The 15,872-nt window shown below is 37.8% G+C and overlaps 1 protein-coding gene across 1 annotated transcript in view; it reads left to right on the top strand.

The window, feature by feature from the left end:
* The window catches only part of thsd7ba (thrombospondin, type I, domain containing 7Ba), a 176,742-nt gene that overhangs the window by 76,679 nt on the left and 84,191 nt on the right, over positions 1–15,872 (top strand). The window lies entirely within an intron of this gene.

Below are 15,872 nucleotides of genomic sequence, written 5' to 3'. Positions count from 1 at the left end.
ATACATTTTTGGACAGCTGGATAGCAGCAGATAGTTTCAGTTGAGAACATGACCAGACGGAACCTGTCTTGTCTGCACGATACACCGCTGGACGGTGTCAGGTTGAAACACTGCCGGTAACAATGTAATATAAAGAGCACGAAGGTCCCTATAGGGTGGGTAGAAGAGGTGTTCACTCTCCATCTGAATGTGATGTTTTTTTCTACACCTTACCATGTGCCTCATTTGCATAATCTAAACCATCCGTGCCAGCATGTGTTTGTAATGACATCACTGTAGCAGCATCCCGGAACAGCAACAGGAGACACAAAAGGATATTTTGAGCAAAATATGTAGACTTGGAAGTCCACTGCAAAGTGGCAATATGTGACGTCTTGGGATGAGAACATGCTGATCTCTTGGATTCGTGCTGTTTATGTTCTGACACCTGGTTGCTCCAGTTTTATAAAGCCCCGACTCTACCTGTGCGCTGTGGGGGCTCACTCCTATACAAATCTCAAACACAGAAAATACAGGGAAAATAAGAAAATACAGGCAGAGGGCACAATCTTAACTGAAAAATACACAGCCACGCACTTGAGATGGATTACCTCTGTATGACTTTATATATTGGGCTACATTCTCACTCCGTGGATTAAATAGGTGCGCGTGTAAAACTACAGTCCGATTCATGCTTTTAGTTTTACCATCTTGGGTACGTCAGTGAATCATTCTAAATTGGCAGGTGTGTGCTCGCTATTTGCGGTCAGCATACTGCGATGCCCCCATTTATCTGTCAGAAGAAATACAGTACATTTGCCTAGATAATGGAGAAAGAGGTGAAGTTGTTAATACACACATATTAAGGCCCTGTCACACAGGTGCAGGCTGTTGGTGAGTGTCTGTGAATGTCTTGGCATTCAGGAAAAGCTGATAAGCCGTTGGTCACTCTCTGCAAACATGTTATGTCGATCTCTGAAGATAAGCTCTCTCCTGAAGGCACAGGCTGCGGTATCTTCCAGCAAGGTTAGATATGCCATCTTAACACCTGCTTAGAGGTAAATCAGAATCATTTATATAGCCCACATGCTTGTTAATGATAATAACAATAATAATAATAATAATAATAATAATAATCAAATAATAATCTAACTAATTAACTTAATGGAGTTAAATGTTATGGGGGAGGAGCCATCATTAGAGGCAGATTCATTTAAAACAATTAAATCAAAAACTGTTATATTTCAGTATGGACATTCTCATATAATCCATATAAACTAGGACCGGGACACTTGGTTTTTATAGGCAAATATTTTAATTATGACAATAAATGCTCATTTCCTCTGCAAAAAATCCCTCTGACACCCACAAACATCTGGCTGTTTAATTCATTCATTCATTCAAACCTTTATTCAGGACTTGGGAAATCAATTGAGGAAGACCCTCATTTTCAATGATGCCAACTATCAACAAAGACATTAAATACAATGAAGCAAACAAATAACAATCAAAATAGAAATGAAATCGTACAAAACAACCAGAAATAATAGCAATATATCAGGTCAAATGACTCTGCTGAAGTCACAGGTATTTATTGGCTCCGACTTTGATCAGCAATAAGGGAAATACAACACCCGGGTAAACGTGCTAATTGCAGTCTGTTAACCAGTGAGATGCAATGACGCACTGCCACTAATTACTGTCCGTTTTCACCTGAGCAGCACTAAAACATCATTCCAAATTAGTCTGCACTGAGTTTGAAAGAGAAGTGGATAAGTATGAGATATATTAAAAAAAGTAACCACTGTTAATTTTTCACAGACCTCTGTCTATGCTACTTTGTGCTGTTAACCTGTTTCCCGGCCTGTCCATGATGTCAAGCGGACACAAACATACTCATCTGCTGCATTACTGTGTACACAGCTCTGCTGTACTGGCCTATTTTTATCGGCTTTACTCCTGTTTAAAATTTGAGTGGTAAAGGGGTATAATTGATAGTGATAAAATAGATGGTTGGTTGAATTAATGGTTTTTAATGGATGCAGTGTTAATATGCAATGCATTTAGTTAAAAGATGTGTACATTTAAATTTTCTAAGACAGCTTGGGCTTCATCATTAGCTCGTATACATGGTCCAAGGCTGTTTCAAATTTGTTCGCAGAAGACAATTTCATATAGGGATATATTGATGAATTCCAGATTTGTAAAATGTTTATAAGTTCTGTTTAGGCACAGATTTGTGCATACACAGTGCTTGTGAATGAGGCCCTTGAATGTTATAAAATCAAAGAGTTAAAAATTTAGAGTTTGCTGTATAACTCAGCCAATCGTCTGACTTTAGTCCTCAGGTTTATTGTGCAAAAAAAAATGCAAGTGAATTTATCTGTTCTGATTTATATAACAGCTATGCTTTTTTAAAATTGCTTGGTATTTTTTAGGCTCATGTGTTTTTGAATGACTTTAAAGGTACTAACCACAGACTGCAACACTAATTAGACAAGCTCTTCAAGTCGCAGTAAAATTCATGAAGGCCATTGTAGAGCCATCACGTAATGTTATCAGTAGCAGTGTGACACATGAACCATCAGGTATAATGTGAACCATTGTGCTCAGCCACATCCTCACGTTAGGTGATAGGAACATCAGTGTTAACGAAGCATGCATTATTCACGAGGGTCCATCACCCAGTTTATGGGCACAGAAAACATTGGCTTGATTAAAAGTCAGAATCACAGCTTCCTACCAGGCATTAATTGCTCATCTCCATCGATAATAAACCTAATTGCACCCTTTTTTGCTCGTGTTTTATTATTCTGTCACAATGGATCATGTGTATGTTTATCAGGAAGGCAGTGGAGGGTCCAAATGTATTAGGCAACAGGAGAGTCTAATGAGTTTTGACAGGACAACTAAGAATGCAGGCTTTGGCGAGTTTGAGGCAAAAGGCTTATGAAATTATCTGCGGCAGATTTATTGTTGGAGAATGTTGACAAGTTGTTCACTGTTGCATCTTTAATTGGCTTATCGGACTTACTATTCAAGCACTGTGAGTTATTTTCACACACATTCACAGCAGTGTCAGGGCCAAGTTGTTCAGTGATGCAAACTCCTGTAAGAAGCTTGTTTCGGTTTTGCACAATGGGACTGTAAAGCAGTGATAGTATAGGTAAGGACTATGAGGATCACTGAGCGAGACAGTATAACTCACAATCTCACAGCTAATACTGAATGTGTAAACAAAAGTTAAAGGCATGGCAGAATAGTTATTTCCATTTTAGATATTTGCATTTCTGATCTGAAAAGTAACAAATGGTCTCTTTGTGTCTTTACATCCATGATGTTTACGATTCATATCCAGGCCAGCCATTGGGTAGTTTAGACACATTTTTTTCAAATTGGGACATGGCATTCCCACTTTGTGAGTACTTCCTCTACTACTGCCATGAAGAGGTTGAAAAGTAAAACAAGACTGCGTTGGCGGCCTCTAAATCCCTAAATCAGCCCTCAAAAACACACCCAAGTTGTGGTGACTCATGGTCAGAAACACCAGTGAGTTAGGTTTCTTGCCCTTACATTAGCATCCTAGTTACAAAGTAGAGCATGAATATAATTAGCAGATTATTTTTCCAGTGGTAATTCTTTTAGTGCTGTAAATTAGTAAGATGAAATCTACACACTTGAGCTGCATGGTTGTGTTCCTGTAGGCTATCCACTCTTGCTTTTTGACTCCAGGGAAGTGAAGGAGAGTTTGATTGTAATGTTAGTATATGCAGCATCCAGCAGCAAAAGTCAACACAGTCCACGGAGCCCTGAAACCCTGCCCCAGCTGCTACCCAGTGCCCTCTTCACTTGTGTATTCAAGGTTTATTCATATTGAACATGTCATGTGTCCAAATTTCACCAAATAGCATGTCCTTGGGTGCCAAGCGATACACCCATCAAGTGTGAAGTAGATCGGCTGAACAGTTATGGAGATCCGGGAAGGACACACAAACAAACAGAGATTACTTGCTTTATAGTTCACTACATGCTGATGGAGACATGAAGGGTTTTTTTTTTTTTTTTTTTTTGCTGTATTGTCTAAATTTTGAATTTAGATAATTTAGATTTTTTTTAGATTAATTTAGAATTTAGATTTTCCTATGAACAGTTCTGATAAAATGTGACTTTAATAAGCAAAAGTGTTTGGCAGGCTGGCAGCCCTCGTGTCATGGATTTGACTCTGCAAATGGTGTCAATTCACTTTACCCATATGAATGTACCATCTACATGCTCATTATGCCCTTATGAAAACCCACACCAAGTATTTTTTTTTTTAAATCCAGCATTGCTGTATCTCTCTGTCTTTAATGAATTGAATAGGGGACAGATGGGAAAACAAATAGATGATTAGATGGACAGAATAAGTTCGGTTGCTGTGATTATTATTTTTCTCAGTGACCCCCTTTGATCCATGGTCAAGTTTTTCTCCAGATAGAATATGCTTTTAGTTACTTTTCTGTTATGCTTGCCATATAAATTTTGTAGACCTTGAAGAAAGCAGACGCTAATTGCCAGTCTGTCTGCACATTCCGACTCAACACATTTAAGCTGTCCTTCTCAGCTGTTACACAAGAGCAATTGATGGACACTTTGTCTTTGCAATACTGAAATGTTGGAAGACGGCAGACATGCTTCTCTCCTGGGAAAAAGTTCAAGGTGTTGCCAGTCACAAAAGACTCTGAACTCGTTGTATTTCAAGTCTTTTAAGGTCAGCTGCAACAACCTCTACCTACAAAAGACTCCCAAAATCAAATACAAAACAACTCTTATGAAGAATACACTGTATACATAAAGAACTCATTTCAGTACACAGTTGAGATGCGATATCACAATGAATTACCTGCTCAGTGATCTGGCATCCTTCCACTCCTCTCATCTTATGTCCCTCAGGGTGAGTGAGAATTATAAATAGCCAAATAAAAAACATAAAAGGAAATAAGTCTAACTCCCGATGAATGCCACTTCACATTTTGACTGGCATAATCTCAATATTCTTCACAGATTCAGTGTACACCACAACAACCTGAAGGCCAAATCCAGTTACTCAACTAAACTCCTTGTGGGTGAATTGTTGAAGAGAGTTGAAAGTCGTCTTCACTACAGCAATGTTCATTTGTTCATTTAATTCTTGACAAAGTCACAAGTATTTTTATTTTTTATTTGTTTGTTTGTTTTTAAGTGGGAAAACAAATCACATTTTCTACATATTTCCCCTTTCACATTTCCATTTTATTGTTATAATTATAAATGAAATACAAGAATTTAATGGGTAATTTCCTAAATGTTTATTACGCAAACTTTAGGAAAAATGCATGGAGCGTTTGTAAAATTGAAATGTAATAAAACAATTGTTTTTCACTGAAACAAACAATGGAAAACTATAGACAATTTTATTTTTTAATGACAGAATTAAATGACAATCTCGACAAGTCTTTTGCTGACCTAAAGAGGGTACGTACATAAAACTGGGCTGTGTATGCAGTTGAATGACATAAATATAGTACTTTTGAAATTGTTGCCTCATGTCCAGGAAAATAAAAGAAAAAGGATTGTGGCATTTTCTCTTGTTTAAGGCGTAGAGAACATACAACTTCCAGGATGCAATGCGTCACACCTGACCAGTAAAAGCGAGAGATGCATTGCGACACAATGGCGGCTGGCTGGTAAACAAACAATCTTGTATTACAATTAAATGGTATGCTAAAACATGTTACTGAAAACATTTAAGGTGAAAAATATGCCGTGCAGTACCGGAAACAGTGCTGCTTAGTTTTACTGTTTGATTTCGGTTTTATCGGCCTCCATTTTCATTGTGCAGGAAGCAGTTTGGTGCCTTCTTCCTGTTTACAAACTCTTGCAATTACGCCAAACAGGGCACTGAAATATGTTGTTGGAGACATTTTAGGGGAGAAAAAGGCAGTGCAGTATCTAGGCTGGCTAGCTATCACAGTTCATTGACACATTGTTTTGATACAAAGCCTGTTGAAAATCGGCAAAGTAACCCTTTCAGTCTCTAATGCCCACCAAGCATAAATACTTTGTGAAAGACTAAACTTTTGATCTTTCAGAACAAGTGACTGTTATGAACCACCACTCATACCGGATACTTTTTACCACAGCTTCAATCAGAGTACATTAAATCCAGCCCTGGAGGTGGATTGCTAATGATGTTATCTGCAACATCTCGGGCTTCATGTGGTGGGCTTTCTATAAAGAGTTTCCAGTAATATTTTACAGTATTTTACAGTTCTGTGAAGAGAGCAACGGGAGTCTGAGCTGCTGTGGCAGAGATGTTTAGACTGACTGTGGAGAGTAGAGCACCTGCATACATAGCCACTGTTGGTTTGGTTTCAATCATTTTCCCTTTTTAGTGCTGAAAATATTTGACAAGGTGAGACAGGCGGAGAGGAGTGAGAGAAGGGAGAGGAAGGAGTGACATACCTGCAAACATGAAAGTATTGTTTATAGAAAACCAATATGTTGTCATAAAGAAAGCACCTCTGATATTTATGGATGCACATCTTTAAATAGTAGTGTCTTGCTCTCTAATCATGCAAATCATTGAGCTGACCTACCTGTCTTTGTCTAAAAAGCTGATGTGATTTGCACTCTTTGAGTTTGTCAAAGGTGTTTGAGTTGGAGTTCAGAGCTGTTTATGGATAAGCAGTGAAAGGTTTCTGAGAAAAGCTTTAAACAGGCCCTGCTCCTCTTGGCCTACACTCTTGTTGTTTAAGGCAAGATATTTCCGATTGGAAGAAACTACTGAAGTTAGTCAGTGCCTATTGCCCTGGTCTAGTTTCACAGTGTCCCCATTTTAAGCAGAGGCTTTCTCTCTCATTGACTTAAAATCTGCCTTAACCCTTGTCCAAGTCATAATACTCACACAGCATCTGCAGCTCAGGATCTTAAAAAATGCATAATTTTCCCCTTACCTGTAGTCCTCATAGACTTTATTTAAAGATGGATGACACACCCCCGCCCTTACCCCATTATGCCTAAGTGATGTCAAAATATCCAGGATCCAGGTTTTGATATATTGCAAGGGTGTTGCCATTGAGAGCTTGAGACTGTGCAGTAGCGATATCAGCGGTGTGGGAGTTCCCGCCAAAATAACCGTCTGACCAATCATGAGCAGCTCCATTAAATGCGGGCGCATGGATGGCTGTTACAGCTGTCAATCATGGCAGAAAATTCCCTTTTTGTATAATTAATTAACTCATTAAAACCAAACTTATCATAAAAACAAAAACTTGAACAAACATCAGGGTGATGAGAACTACCTTCAGTGTCAGAAACCATCTTTGGGAAGAATTTATTTGGCGTGTACTTTAACTTTTTAGTTTGGCCTTTGTACATTCACTAATATGGAGGGGCGGGATGTTTAACCTATACATATGTATAGTCTATGGTAGTGCTATTTGTCAATCTAGATTGTTTTGGTATGAGTTGCCAAGAGTTTAAGATGTCGGCCGAAGAGAGAGTCTGCCTTCTCTTAAATGGAGCTAGATGTCACTCGGCTTGTGGTGCTCAAATGCCAATAAACAAATTTGAAAAACTCAACAGCAATGGCTCTTTTCAGAAATCATGACCCCGTTGCTCAAGATAATCCACAGAACTTGTTGAGAGCAGTTTTATGAAGGAACTATTTTCTCTCTACCAAACTACACCCACCAACTTTGTCACAACACCAAAAGAAAAATGCATCGACTAATTCTTTCAGCACTATAGAGCTAGCTAATGTTACAGCCCAGCCGAGGAGGATGCCTGTAACCTTGACCGAGTGGCTGAGGCACATCTATTTAGAATAAGGCAGTTATACAGTTAAGATTGATTTATTTACAGGTGTTATTGTCAATCCAGAGCGGCATTATGTACAGTACAATCAAAAAATAAATAAAACTAAAAATTAAAAAAAATAAACAAAAAAATAAAACATATGTATCTTTGTATGTTATGTATGGGGTTCACATCAGCACCTGTACACTGACTTATGTGTCCTCATCAGAACATTTCGCAATGTGTTAGTTTTAAGAGGTGAATGACAAAATTTGGATTCTGTGATGAAATCCTTCAACAGTCACCTCATTGTCATTTACCCCTCACAGTACATACAAATTCCCAACTCTCATTGATTTCTGAGGGCCGATACTTGTGGAAAGGTCAGCCATTGCCTGGCTTTCTTTGCTGACAACCTTGTTTGCCATTAAGAGTGTCTCCATTAGGACCATGCTTTTATGTGCTGAACATAAGAGTTGCTGCCATGTTTAAAAGGGTTCAGTTTATTTTCAGCATTTTGAGTCACTTGGATCATGGCGTTACAAATGCTCCCAGTGTGCAACTGTGTCAGATGAAGATATAAAAAGAGAAAAGATTGAAGCCATGGAGGTAATTGTCGTTGAAGTTAACATATTTTTACAACCAATTGAAGAAAGGGGAAAGTGGGTGTTTGAACTCACAGGTACCATTTAAGATTGTGAACTTCAATGAAGTGACATGCACCCAAGAGATATGGAGTGTTTCTCCACTCTACTTACTCCTTGATTGAGTAAGCATATGCTCTCCAATTTCTCAGCATAAAACTAATCTGCATTTCAAACCTGAAAACTCGTGAAGTTGTCTGAAGAAAGTCTATGCCTGTGGAGAGTAAGAGACAGCACTTTCCCAAGAAACTTTATCTGATGGGGATTTAAATTATTATCTATGGCTGCCCAAGCAATCAGAAAACATCCTCTATCACCTAGAGACCAGCTTTTATTGCTTAGCAAATACAGGAGGTAATTCTTAAAAGCACTCAGGTATAGATGAAATGGAATAGACTGGCCAGGGGGTGTTTTAAGGACATTTTGGGGCTCAACCAGGAGGACAATCCAGAGGGATCTACCCCTAGGAAAATAACTTTGTTACATTACTGATAAATGTGCATCAATCTTGTGTATCACACAGTTTTGAGCACACCTTTAGTTATCTTATGTTTAGCCTCTACTCACCTGTCTCCTGTTGTCTGCTGTCCTTCAGGTTGTGTTGATAAGAAACATAGTCCTCAAAGAGTGCTGAAAACATTAGTGACTCTATACAGTATAATTTGTGCCCGTATATGTTGGAAGTTCTCTGTAGTTTTAACAAATTATTACACATTAATGTACTGACACATTCATTATCAGTGTACTGTGTTTTTTAGAAAGCATACTGTTGTGATTAAATGCATTTCTAAAGGATTCAGTGAAGTGTAAATATACAGTTAATTAAACAGTGTTAAGATCTTTCTGGTACAGATGTACTATGTGAAACTGTTACCTGTTTGCACATAATGTGTGAGTGCTGATTGCCTGACAACTCTAGCATTGTGTCATTGTGTTATTATGTAGTATGTTTAGCATGTCATTGTGTTATTATGTAGTATGTTTAGCATGTAGGCACTGAATAAGAACCATACTAATTCAATTAATGAGATTGTCTGACTGTTAATTAGGATCAGTGCCACAAGGATTTTTTTTTCTTATAATCAAATCTTTTGAATCTCCTTTTAGATATCTTTACATTGTTGCTTGTTCTATTTTATCACTTTTGCATTCATTCTTTTTCTCATAGTTTTAAAACAGTCAGACTCAGAATAAGATTTTTTCACTTTGGACCACATATCATGGTATGGAGTATAAATTTATAATAACAAGTAACACTTCCAAAGCTCAAAAATTCATAATAGAAAGAGTAATAATTGACCTTGTTTTCAGTTCATGGTGTCCTGTCAACCCTTTCTATATGTGTCTTTTGCAATGGTTGTCAATGGGGGCAATGATTTTTGGGCCATAGGGGATTTTTTTAGTGAAGTACCACTAGAGGCCACTGGGAAAAAATGGCTGCAGGGCTATGTTGCTTTCCTGGGGGCTTTGAAGTAGGAAGATAGAAAAAGACAGCTATACAAAGGTAAACAATCAGAATAGATCTTTTGTACAACTGAGTCATTTAAAGAGAGGCGGAGCATTACTCTTTGTAAGCTCCTAGCCTACATATTATCCTTGGTTTGTCTGTCTGCAGTAATTAGTTTGAACATGGACGAGTGGTTTATTGGTGGTCCTATTCTTGACATTGTGTTTTTACATTCAAGCAAAATGCGAAATCCTTTCCAAACCCTTGTATCTTCTTGGTTTTTTTAGGAATTAAAAAAAAGGCTTGGCAACCATTCTGTTTTCACAAAGTACTTGTCAAACTGCGCTAAAGTCTGCTTTATATTCGCATGATGGCATACACTGAAGGTCATTGTCAGTGTCAGTGTCAGTTTATTGTTATTTAATATTATGTTTGTTAGCTAAGCTGTTTAAATATGTTGATTCTTCATTGTAAAAAATACAGTAAATACAAAAGATACTACTTCTACTGCTACCACTTATAATAGTATTTATTGGGTCAGCACCAGGAGAAGCTTGCCTAGAGTGCTATTTTCCATAGTGCAACGTCTGCAGGAGCTGTTCTTTTAATCTCTGCTTGACTTAAGACAAGTGATAGTATATCACTGCTTTTTGAACAAATGTAATCCAAGGTAATAGGTATGTTTCAGTGATATGCAAATTATTGCATATTGATATTGCTCCCTACACGACAGGATATTGTGAGTTTTTTCCTTGCATTTGTTAATAATTCAAAATGTTTGTTTTGGGTTTTTTTTTTAATGAGAAACCTTTCAATGATTGAGTTAGGAAGAACTGTTGTGTAAAATGTAGCAGTATTTGGAAAGCTCTGAGTATCACACATGCATTCCTTTTTGTCTGTTAACTTGACTGACTTGTGATTGACATGAGGCAGGTCTTATGGTGACACCAGAGAGAGTGTGAGGTTGTTATACCCAATTAAAACGGCCCTTCCTGTCTCATCATGTGGCTTTCATGTAGAGACTAAAGCTCTCACACTTTAAATCATCAAAAACCCACTTATCATCCTTATTCATGTTAGTTACTAAGGAGTGCATTACTTGCACTTTTGAGCTGGAAGGATTCTAAAATTGTTGCAAAAAATAACATGGCTTCTCACACCAGGAGGCTAATGGGCACTTATTGTATTCCACTATGACTTTATTGGGCTGTAAACTATGGCTGTGCTGTGTTAGCCTAACCCACTGGCTTTTTGCCCCAGGCTTTGTAAAGTTTTTTTGACAGCTCCCACAGCTCCCACTCGCTGCACAGCGACCATTCACACCAGAGTAGTCAGTCCCATTTCCCAAACTAACTATCAACAACTGGGCACGATGACTCAAACACACTGGGTGCACCGGTGACTGACAGCTGACATGACAGCTTTAACTTCTCATAGATGCATGTTAGCTAATCTTCCCAAACTCATCAAAACTTCTGAACTCACCATCAATAACTAAACAGTGTAGTTACCATCAGCCTGAATTATCTCTCTCCTTGACTGGTCAACAACATTCAGGCGGTGATAAACTTAAGAGAGCAAACTGTCTGCGAGACTGTCCCTTATGATGAAATTCTAAAGTTAAATGATTGACAGGCGGACACAGCAAAAACAATAATTAGTGACCCAGGCTAGTTTGTCAGAGCCCACTTTAATGTTCACGATGATTTTGTCCAATTTGCCTTGTTGCTTTTGCCTGCCGGTTTTGTCTTAAAAGCTGCCCGCACAGAGTGGATGCGATTATTAACTTTTAAGCAAAGGCGAGGACTTCTCATCTTTTTTCTACATGTACCTGAATAAAAACGATGAAGAAGATTAATTGGTGGGTGGGCGAGCGGAATAGAAATCATGTTGAAATTGCATGCAGGAGGCAGTGGTATTATATCTGAGTAAGAGCCCCAACTACAGATCCCTGTATTAATAATGCAAAAGACCCCTAGGGCAGCCATCTATTTGCAGAGCCCCCCACACACACACACGCCCCCACATGTCTCCTACATAAGCACATATACACAGGATGTGTATTTGGATTTATGTTATCATACCATTTTTTTCTTGAGGCTGCGTTTCCAGGCAAAGCTTTGTGAGTCTTTTGTTCATATTGTTTGCAAACATATTCATTAGTCCTTTGTGGTTTTAAAGCAGAATGATTGTTAAATAATTACTGATATTCTAATGCCTGCAAAAAATACATCTAAACAATTGTTAAAATATGCCCTAGAGCATGAGGAAAATGGCTATGTTTTGCATGATGTTGAAAACTTGCATATTCCTCTGTACATCTGTTTAGTGTAAAACCTAGGGTTGTAATTGTAAATGTGTCAAAATAACCTCATATATTGTGGCCTTAGTAAGGATGACTATAGTTTAACTAAACATAGGGTCTGTTTGTGTGCCTCTATCACACCAGTTTATGCACTATTATTTGAGACTTTGTGAGGCTTCTCTGCTTCTTCTGCTGAAACTATATAGCCTTATGATAGTATATAGCAAGCAATGATTGGCTGAGACTAACCACTCGTGGTATTGTTTTGCAGTGTATGCACAGCATTAATTAAAACAGTTGAAACAGAAATTTAATTTGCAGCTCTTGTATTGAATAGTGGGTGGAAAATAGCAATATGAATATTTAATTTCATAGCATAGAAATAAAAGGTGTTGATGTTTCCTGAAGGATTATACAGAAAATGTACAGGAGCCGTGCAGCGCAAAGCACACATTTGCATAGCACTGAATATGCTTAGTGCACAATACTGAAATGCCATTGTGTTTTAAAGTGAAGTTTTTGTGTTCTGTAATGTCATGAAATTGATCTGTTTTTGAGAGCTTATTTTGCTCTCTGATTTGTTTTGTTAGTTATTTAGATTTCTGTTCTTTGGTCGGGGATGTTATAAAATGTTGTGTTTCCTGTTTTGTTCCTATGGTGTTTTTGTTTACACCTCAGGGCCACTATGCATCGTTTCTGGTGTTCATTTCAACAGTTTGAATGTGTAATGCTGTAAAGAAAAGGAAATGCTGCCATTACAAACTTTATTTTTACAGCGATTTTCAATGTGCAGTGAGTGCTTTACATATTGTTTTATCACATCTGCAAAATAACTAAGGCTAAAATTACATTCAACAAAAATGTAAACATGACATCTTTGTTGGTTGGATCTACTGCAAAATTTAGGGAGACAGCACTGGAGACAGCACATTGGAGTGAAATGTACATTCAGCTCACAGGCAGCAGCTCTTGCTGACATTCCTGCAGTCAGTATGCCAATGGCACACTCTCCCAAAACTTGTAACAGCTTTGTGTCCTTGTTTCCTACACCTGTGTAGTATGATGCTGTTTAATCAGTATCTTGATATGCCACACCTGTCAGGAAGATTATTTGGAAAAAAGATACTAACATGGATTTTCACAAATTTGAGACCAAAATTTGAGAGAAATGTATCTGTTGGGTGCATTAAAGATCTTTAACTTAAACTTGTAAAAAAAAAAAAAAAAAAAGCCAAAACAATAGTGTTGCATTTTAATTTTTGTACAGTGTATAAGTTCATTGGGATGTCTTCTGCCTGAAAACAATTGGTTTGATTTCCCTCAATAAAATACTCCAGCCATCGCTGTAAAAGACATACAAGTTATAAATGTTTTCTTAACTTTAGATAAAACTCTACTTTGCAGTTCCCATTTAAAGTTTTTAAATATAATCATGCTGTATCTCATTGTCCATTTTGCACTCCAAGTGCAGAATAGGTCCCTTATCTCCCCAACAGTTGAAACTATATAGATGGTAAAGATATGGCACTCATGCCCGTCCCTCTGAATGTGGGTCAGAGAGGTTGATTTACAGAATCTATGGTGCGTACCGTGTTTCATTTTATGCTCACTTTATTTAAAGCACGGACGGCTGCAGTAATTACCTGGGTGGGAGCCACGGTGTGGCAAGACAATATATTTCTCATAGCTTAAAATCTCACTGCCAGTTCAAAACGATTATGCAAAGCGTCAGTACAGTTCCCAAAGTATTCAAGTGCTGCAGACTCCTGATCTTTACTCAGTCGATGTAGTTTGAAATACATAATTCTAAAAAATATTCCTGGTTGCTCATAAGTAATTTCCTTTTTCCTTCAGAGTTATAAATTATAAAGTAAGCATATACTTCATATCACTCCCACCAAATTCTAAAAAAAATGTTTTTTGTTTGTTAACTTCAACTGCAGAACTTTCCACCGTACGTCCACTTGTATCTTCATTAAAAAAAAGCAATAATGTATCCCAAAACTGTAGCCTGTAGGACTTCACCATATCTTAGAGTAGACTAAAGTCTCCTGCTGTATATACAGCAGCTACTTTGATGGCTGGAGATCTCTGATTCTTCAACCTCATGGGAGAAAGGTTTTCCTCAAGGGAGTCTCTCACATCTATCTGATGAGGTGATACCTACATTTGCTCTCTCCTCTGCCTTCCTCTGCATCACGGGTATTCACTCATAGAAGAAAAAAAAACAGACAAATTGATGACAAATCTGCCCTGGGGTTGTTATTGTTAAACCATATTCCATGATGTAGTGGCAGAGTTCAACCAAGTTAATGATTCTGCTGTGTGTGAGCGTATATCAGAAAACAATGCTTGGGCTGCTGCTGGCATTGTTTTGACATCAGGATGGTATCCCTGTTTCTGAAATTGATCTCTCGCTTAGACAGAGAGACCTTCGAGAAATCCATGGCACTCTGCTGACTCTGGGCAGGGGCCAGAAGAAAGTACAAGGGATGTTTTTTTTTTTTACCAAGGGTATTACTCAGTCTTTAACATTCATGTGAGACTATTTTTCTGTAAGTTCAGTGTTTAATTACACAATAAGAGAGTCATTATCATGGAAGTACAGTAAAAAGAAAAGGCTCTGTCTTTCTTGTAGCTGTAGAAAGACGAGTTTACTGGGAGCCGCGATAAATATTTCATAACATGACTGCAAGATGAAGGGTGAAGGATAGCTTTTAAAACTAGCTCAGAATACCAATGGGATGGCCTTATAATTTTCTTTAGATAAAGTGAAATTCTATTTGTGTTTGACAGATTTTATTCCAACACTGACTTGAGAAGGATGCCTACTTAAGTTTGGTGTGAATGAAAGGAAATTTGTTTCCCCCAAAGGATCAAAAATGTTTTGCATTTGTCAGACTTTGCCAATATAAAAACAGAGGGCTTTCTTTTCTTTAAAAAAATGAAAAATCATCCTTCATGCAATAAATTCTAAAAAACCAATTCTTAGACTTGTTAGTATTTACAATGACATACGCCTTTTATACATCTTATTACCATGTGTTCATATTCAGATTGTATCTAGATTTAGCCTGATTATGTTTACACCTGGTATCAACATGCATCAACAGTGTCAACAATGAGATCCCAGATCCCATCATTATCTGTTTTACATGTCATAACTGTACACCTCATTAGGATCACACACCCCTCTCTGCCAATAAAAGAAAACACAGGCCTTACAGAAAATGCTAAACAACTGAAGCACTAGAAAAGCAGAGCGTGTCAATACTCTGTGTGGACTGCATTTACACTTTCTTTCAGTGTGATCAGAATAAAAACCTGCTCAACTCTTGACATGGTTTGTGTATTCTGGTCACAATTTATCTGTCTGAGGTGCATTCACATGTACATTTTTATGCCATTGCACTGCCGATAGCCCTGGATCCAGTGATAACATGATTCAGTTTTGGTGTTTAAAGGTCAAGGTGACTGTGACCTCACGTCTGTCCCACACTTGAGAATGCAATATCTCAAAAACACCATCAGGGAATATCCTCAAATTTGGCTCAAAAGTTCAAGTGGATTCATCAAAAAACTGATTGGAATTTGGTGGTTTAGGTGAAAGGTCAACATCACTGTGACCTCACAAAACATGTTTTTGGTCATTACTCAAGAATTTATTCTCTAATCATGA

This window comes from Plectropomus leopardus, chromosome 10, assembly GCF_008729295.1.
Source record: "Plectropomus leopardus isolate mb chromosome 10, YSFRI_Pleo_2.0, whole genome shotgun sequence".
NCBI lineage: Eukaryota > Metazoa > Chordata > Actinopteri > Perciformes > Serranidae > Plectropomus > Plectropomus leopardus.
This window is presented reverse-complemented; position numbering and strand designations above follow the sequence as displayed.